We start from the raw sequence: 7,937 nt of genomic DNA, 5'->3' as shown, positions 1-7,937 counted from the left end.
GACAGGAAGAGGTAGGCCAGCTGGAAAATGATGTCCTGGAAACTTCCCTTGGAAATTCAAGAAAGCTAAGAGCTAGGGACTGCTCAGCTCCTGTGGCCCTTCTGAGAGAGAGAAGCAGAAGCACAGCACAGGGCGTGCTGTGGTTTGGAATCTGAGGCTTGGTCAACATTCAAGGGTGTTATGAGCAACTTGTTTTCCCCTAAAATTCAAGTGCTGAAGCCTTAACTCCGAGTGCCTCAGAATGTGACTGTACATGGAGATAGTCTCTTAAAGAGGTAGTTAAGGTAAAATGAGGTCATTGCAGTGGGTACAAATCTATTATGACTCAGGTGTCGTAATAAGGGGAGATTAGGACATAGATACACACACAAAGGGAAGAGCATGTGAAGACCCAGGGAGCGGGTGGCCATCTGCAAGCCAAGCAGAGAGGTCTCAGGAGAAACTAACCCGGCCCTCCACAACTGTTAGAAAATAAATTCCTGTCATGTAAGCCCCCCAGCTGTGGTACTTGGTTACGGCAGCCCCGGTGGACTAACACACGGGGAGGTGGAGTCTGCTCTCCTTGCCTGTGTTTCTCTCCAGGGCAGGAGCCACCAGGCGGTGCATGAGCTCAGCAGGCAGTGGAAAATGGAGGGAGGCTCTCCTGGGCCTCTGGAATGCCCTGAAGCTTAGATCCCTGCAGGCCGCCCGTGGTGACCAGGGTACAAAGGGCGCTGTCCAGCCCATGAGCGCCATGACTCACCGCTACCTGGTCCCTCCTCTGTGCTTCCCTGTGCCGGCTGCTGGGGGTCCAGAGACATGTGGTTATGGCCCCCAACCTGGGTGAGCGCAGTCTGGAGGGAGGGAGAGAAGTCCTGTATTTTCTAGATCCTAAGATGGCATTGATTACAAAATGCTTTATCAATTCAATAACAATGTTTCAGGAAGTAAGACATACTGAGAAGCCTGGATTGTAAGAACTATCCTGATTTTGGTGAAGTAAAAGGGGGCCCCCAGCATGTCTTTGAATCAAAGAAGTAAAATCAATGCTTAGAGTACTAGTCCGTGTGCACTATGACGAGGAGGGTGCCAGGGAGGGTGTGACTGATTCTGCCATAGGAGGGAGGTCAGGACCCTAGAGAGGGGACATCAGAGGAGGAGTATACCAGACCGACAAGGCAGGAATGGTGTTCCAGCAGAGGGAACCTCACAGGCAAAGGAACAGGGTGCAGGCATATCTACAGCAGCAAGAATGGATGAAAGGAGCAGACTGAGGTGAGGCTGGACAGGCAGACCGAGTGTGGACTGCGAAGGGCCTGGAATGCCGTGCCCAAGGCTCTCAGTGTCATCTGGATCAGAGGGTGGGAGATGAGGCTGCAGGCCAGGACAGAGCCCCAGCTCTGTTCAGAACAGGGGTCCCCGAAGCAGATCAGCCATTGCAGCTCCTCCTCCTCCACAGCTCCCAGCGCGGGTGCGCGGGTGCTTGGTAACCAAGGGATGGTCTATTTAAAGCCACTTCTAAGTTGGCTCTAGAAGGCACACATTGGATGGAGAGGGAGAGAGGGAAGGAGCTTGTCAGGAGGAAGAAGCCCTGAAAGGGATCAGCTCTGCCCCTGAGCTCACTGTGGGGCTTGTGGCAAGTCCCTGCCTCTCTCTGGCGCTCACCCTCCTCAGTACCTCATAGCGCGCAATCGTGCGGCTTGGGAGCCCGCTCTGTGCGTCTAAAACCAGGCTTCACCACTCATGACCTATGTGCTTTGGTCCCATTACTTCACCTTGGGCCTTAAGTCTTCTCCTGTGTGAAATGGGGATAATAATAGTTCCTAACTTTTAGAGTTGCTGTGAGGATTAAACGAGATAATGCATGTAGAACACTTTTAACAGTGTGAGGCACCTGCAAAGCTCAATTGTAAAACATTGTGATGATGATGATGATGATGACTGTGTTGGACTAGCTTTGTGGGCTGTAAACCTAAAACCCATGGAAGCTTTTTTCCAACATATTTGGAAATTCAACATGTCAGAAAGGTCACATTGAGCTCTTCTGGCTGAAATAAGTGGGGACACCGAGCCCAGGCCCTGAGCACTGCTCTTCCCCGGGGCTGTCTCCCGCCCGCCTGGGCGCCCCGACAGAACCCTCAGGCTCTAGAAAACTCAGGTTGAAAGCAGTTGTCCCAGAGGAATGCAGAGGTCCCTCTCAGCTGTTCCTTTTAATCTAATTCTTCCTTCCGAAGCTTGAGTATGTGTCTGGAAAAACTGTCCTTTACAGCTCAAAATCCGTTTTGCAGAAGCATCAGCTGAGCCAGGCCCCAGGGACAGTCTGGTAAAGGCAAACCGAAAGCGACGTGGGGAGGCAGGGAAGGCATTCGAGCGACAGCTCCCACTGCAGAGCCCCACAGCCAGCCCATGCCACCTCCACAGGCTACTGCGAGAGATTTGTATTTAAGGAATTTGACATGTTGTGATTCATCTTCCTGCCCATCAAAGTCACCTTAGTTCTTCTAGCACTTGAGTCAAGACTTATTTTCAAGGCCTTTTAAAAAGATCCCATGTTTGGTCCACAGTTGTTCTGTCCACCAGCCTTGTCACAGTTTTCTTAGTTGGGCTGGGTTGTGTGTGTGTGTGTGTGTGTGTGTGTGTGTGTTATCTCCACTTGAATACAGACATATTGATGACATACTACATAAAGTATCCCACTAGCATCTTTGGAATCTAGTTTCTTCAACTAATTCACATTGGGGCTCTAGAAGTTGAACGGCAGAAAGTGCATTGCTGTCTTGGCCAATGTCGCGGTGGTGTTACATTCCATTTTCACTCAGGACACGAGCAAAATATTACAGGTCTCATTGTCACCATCAAAACAAATTTACTGAGATAGGAGTATAGGCTGTGTCTCAGTGTAGCCCCATTAACAACTTCTGGACGCTGAGCAGCAGTGCCCAGACTCGTTCAAGAAAGAGGCTTCACCTCCACATTTGTTAGGCTAAGTTATGCAGACGAGACTGTCTCCACCAGCCACAGTCCAGGGAGCTTCTCATCCTTTCGCCTCTAAGGGGTTGGCGCTGCCACTGCCCTGTGAGGGGCTGTCTCTCTTCTGCACTGCACTTCTTGCCCTTTCACTTCCATTCCCTAGCACAGGTGCCCAATAAATTGATATTGGGTCAATCAAATGAAATTGCATGTGGACACCTCTATGTGGCTGACTCAGCAATGACCCCGACAGACCTGGATCCTGACCACAAAGAGGTTACTATTGGGCAGGGAAAATAAATAAGTACAAGTGTGACAGGGTTCATGAATTATTCTGGACAGAGTCCAGAATAATTTTGGAATTAAAATTCCAAAGTCCAGTATAACTGTTGTGGGCCCCAGTTCCCATGAGAGGCAGGGTTTTGCCTTCAGGACTTGCTGGCACTGCGCCTTGGGAGGACCCTGGAAAACGTCATCTTGGAGTCCTTAAATGGAAGAGCACCTTGCTTCCCGGGACTTCAGAGCCCAACGTGGTGCTCTGCCCAGGTTTTTCAGCATAAATAGAAGGCTGGCCCCCTGTTGTGTCCACTGCTTTATTGTACATGTGCTTTAGACATTGGACTTTTGGCTTCCATGGCAGACTTGGAGGCCCCAGTGAGCAAAAGCTAGCAGAAGGAACCCAGTCCCCAGCCTCTTGTTCAGATCCCATCTTCATTGACTGCCCTCTGCTTTTCCTTAATTTGCATCTGTCTTTAGTTACGTGCCAGCTGCTTCAACTACCTTGGGCTTGTCACTGTTTTCCAAGTGCTTCCATTCCTAACTGATCAGGTTCTCTCTGGAATGCCTTTCTTGTACTACTGCCTCCTTTTACACCTACTGTGTAAGAATGTGCTTCTATTCATTCCTCAAAAATAATCCTAAAGGCCACCTCCTCCAGGAAGCCTTCCTAGATTTCCACAGTTGGAATTTTTTTTTAAACTCTTCTCTCACCTGTGCCCATATTGAACTTATACACATATGACATTCTGCATTGATTTGAGTTAAATGTCTTACTTTCCTTACTGTGCTATAAGCTCAATGAGGGTAAATCTTTTTATCTTACTGGCCTTTGTACCTGCATGTATGTGAGAAGTTCATGGATTTTGGCTTCAATTATTAGGTCTTGCTGGATGTGTGAACTTAGATAAGTTATCTAATGCCTCTGAATCTTAGTATTTCAGTCTGTAAAACGGAGATTTAAAACAGCCTTTTCTTACAAGCTTATTGTGAGCATTAAATAACATGACTTGTACGAAGTAATAATGGCAATGAAATCCTAATAATGTGAGCTAACATTGATTAAGTGCTCACTTAGGCAGTGATCTAAACTCTTCACAAGCAGCGCATTTAAAACACAGGTGTGCAGGAAGTTACAAAACAGTACAGAGAGGTCTCTTGTCGCCTTCCCCCAGTTCTCCCCAACGGTTGTATCTTATATAGTTAGAGCCCTGGATCAAAACCAGGAAACTGACATTGGCATGATGGTGTGTGAGTATAGTTGTATATCATTTTATCACCTGTTTAGATTTGTTTACCCGCAATCAAGATACAGAACTATTTATCTCCACACAGATCTCCCTTCTATGCTATCCCTTCATGGTAGTGCCTGTCCTTCTCTCCTCCACCGTCCCAGCTCCTGGCAACCATGGCTATGCTTTCCACCTGCATGATTTTATTATTTCAACACTGTTATCTAAATGCGACGACACAACATGTGACTTTGTGAGACTGGAATTTTTTCACTCAGCACAATTATCCACATCATTGTGTGGGTCAAGAGTTCATCCCTTTGCTCTCGCTGACTAATATTTCATGGTATGGATGTAGCACAGTTTAACCATGGAAGGACATCTGGGTTATTTCCAATTTGGGGCTATTGCAAATAAAGCTGCTAGAAATATTCATGGATGAGTTTTTATGTGAAAATGTCTTCATTTCTCTGGGATAAATGCCCAGGAGTACAATTGTTGGTTTATATGGTAAGTGCATGTTTAGTTTTTCTAAGAAAGAGTCAACTTGTTCCAGGGTGATTGTATAATATTACATTCCCGCTGGCAATGTATAAGGACTTCAGCTTCTCCACACCTCCATCAGCATTTGGTGTTATCACTACTTTTTATTTTACCTGTTCTAATAGGTGAATAGTTAACATCTCTTCATGGTCTTATTTTCCATGTCTCTAATAGCTAGAGATGTTGAGTATTTTCTCACATGCTTTTTTGCCATCTGTATGTCTTCTTAGTTAAAATGTCTCTTCATGTCATTTGCCCATTTTCTAACTGGACTTATTGTTTGTTTGGTTTTTAAATTGAGGTGTAATTGACATAAAACAATAGTTTCAGGTGTACAGCATAATCATTCAGTGTTTGTATATACTGTGAAATGGTCATCATAATAAGACTAGGTAACATCCATCATCACACAGAGTTAATTGTGATAAGAAATTTTAAGATGTACTCTCTTAGCAATTTTTAAATATGCAGTTCATACTATTAACTATAGTCAACATGCTGTACAGTACTTCTCTGTAGCTTATTTATTTTATACCTGGAAGTTCTACTTTTTGGCTCCCTCCACACATTTTGGCCGTCCCCCAACCGCTACCTCTGGCAACCACCAATCTGTTCTCGATCTGTGAGCTTGGTTTTTTGTGTTGGGTTTTTTTTGTTTTTGTTTTTGGTGGTTTTTTTTTTTTACATATAAGTAAGATTATACGGTATTTATCTTTCTCTATCTGACTTATCTTGGCATAATGCTTTCAAGGCTCATCCATGTTGTTGCAAATGGAAGATTTCCTTCCTTTTCATGGCTGAGTAGTATTCCATTATATATGTACCACATTTTCTTTATCCATTCATTTGATGATAGACACTTAGGTTGTTTCCATATCTTGGTTATTGTAAATAATGCTGCAGTGAACATGGGGGTGTATGTATTTTTCAAGTTAGTGTTTTCTTTAGGTAAATGCCTAGAAGTGGAATTGCTGGATCATATGGTAGTTGTATTTTTAATATTTTGAAGAGCTTTCATACTGTTGTCTATAGTGGCTGGGCGCGTATTATTTCTTTTTTTTAATGTGGAGTGGCGACAGTTGTTTATACGTGCGAGAAATGAGTCCTCTGTCAGGTATGTGGCTTGCACAATTAGCTCGTTTAATCTTTATACCAGCCCACGCAGAGGTTACTACAATTCCAACTTACTAGGTGAGGAGGCTGAGGCACTGAGTGGTAGTACTATGCCTGGCACATAGCAGTGCACAGTTAATAATCATTTATTGAGCACTTACTTGGTTCCAGAATCTGCTTAAGTCCATCTAAGATAAGATTAGACGCCAGCACCTGGACATCAGTGCAGGGAATAATAGGCTTTATGTCTGTGGAACTGAGGCCAGGGGCACACACGCCCCAGGGCACTTTGGTGGGAAGGGTGGGGCTGCTGGAGATAAGGATGCAAAGATGAAAGTTGAAACCAGCTGTGAGCAGAGGGACAAAACACCAGGTCATCAGCCCATTAAGGGACTGAGAAGCTGAAGCACAAGCATTAGAGCAGGCCCGTGCTCTTGTCTGGAAGTCCTAGTAAACCTGCTAGAACTGTCCCCTCTTTTCACAGGCATCCTACCACAGGTTCGATAAACAGCTGGACAGTTCCCACCACAGGGGTTTCTTGTTTTTTTAAGGGAAGGGGTCTCTCCCATGTCTTGCCTTTCCGGGTGCTGAGAGGCAGCCTGCTGTCACGGGAAGCACAGGGCCAGGAGTCGGAATGCCAGGCGCTGGTCCCAGCCTGGTCCCAGCCTGGACTTCCCACCTCCACATTTGTAAAGTGGGAGTGACGACAGAAGCTAACTGGCAGGGTGCTTGTGCAGAGGAAGTGCAGTGCGGAGGCTGAGAACAAGGCTTCCCTCACACACATGGGTTCAGAATGGAGTTCTCTCTCTATCCGTGTGACTTTGAGCAAGACGCTTGACTTTTCTGAGCCTCAGTTCCCTTATCTAGAGCATGGAGACAGTCACGGTTCCTACATTATAGGGTTGCAGATCCAACCCAATTAAAGGAGATAATACATATAAATTCATACACACTTTATTGAGCATTTACTTTGTACCAGAATCTATTTACCTTGAGTCCATTCCAAATACAATTAGGCACCAAGACAAAGATATAGGTGCAAGAAGTTTACTTGAGAGAGGGGAAGGGAGATGAGGAAGGGAAGTCGCTTCTGGGGCTCGGTCCCATGGGCACCCACTGAGAGGTGGTGGGGGACATTTCTTTAGGTAAATGCCTAGAAGTGGAATTGCTGGATCATATGATAGTCATCATAATCACACACAATCACTGCACAGGGCAGTGGGGAGGCTGCCGTGTTCCTCCACCAGCTCCTGGTCCCAACAGGCTGATAGGAGTGCCTGGGGCACTAATCCTCCCACCCTTCACCTGCCCTGCACTGGGGCTAAGCCTATTCCCATGGAAAGAGAGGAGGTAGGGAGAGGGAGAGAGGAAGAGGGAGAAGACGACCCAGGAAGTCAGTGGCAGGTACAAGGAAACCGAACTATCTCCAAGGGGTATGGGTGGGAACTGGTAGCCTGTGCGTCACTGCTTTAAGCACTTAAAATGTTAACTCATTCAATCCCCACGACAACTCGATGCAATGAGCACGATTTCCATCCCTGTTACAACCTAGTTGCCAAAAGCTCACACGCACACACGTCAAAGAACTGAAACTCTTACAAAACAGACTAATCCTTGTTCTGTGCAGTGCACTCTGAAATCTTCTGGGTGTTTTTTTTTTTTTAATTGGGTTATTTTTAAAATGCTATTTGTCACCCACTAAATTGTTTTCATAACCCAGTAGTGGGCTGCGCTCCACAGTTTTGGAACTGACGGTGCCCTGGCATTCTATTTAACAGGACAATGTAGGTGACGGTGATGATGTCATAGGTCTAGCATCAGGCC

The 7,937-nt window shown here is 46.0% G+C and overlaps 1 non-coding gene across 1 annotated transcript; it reads right to left on the bottom strand.

The window, feature by feature from the left end:
- Nucleotides 1-2,808: 2,808 nt before the first annotated feature.
- On the bottom strand, nt 2,809-2,942 carry LOC129080835 (small nucleolar RNA SNORA1). Its single transcript, XR_008530232.1, has one exon. It is a non-coding gene; the product is annotated as a small nucleolar RNA SNORA1 (small nucleolar RNA).
- Between the last annotated feature and the right edge of the window lie 4,995 nt (nt 2,943-7,937).

This window comes from Pteronotus mesoamericanus, unplaced genomic scaffold (genome assembly GCF_021234165.1).
Source record: "Pteronotus mesoamericanus isolate MK-2021 breed Mesoamerican mustached bat unplaced genomic scaffold, CSHL_Meso_final contig_90, whole genome shotgun sequence".
NCBI classification, from domain to species: domain Eukaryota; kingdom Metazoa; phylum Chordata; class Mammalia; order Chiroptera; family Mormoopidae; genus Pteronotus; species Pteronotus mesoamericanus.
Note: the sequence above shows the minus strand (reverse complement) of the source record. Positions and strands in the feature narration are given on the sequence as shown.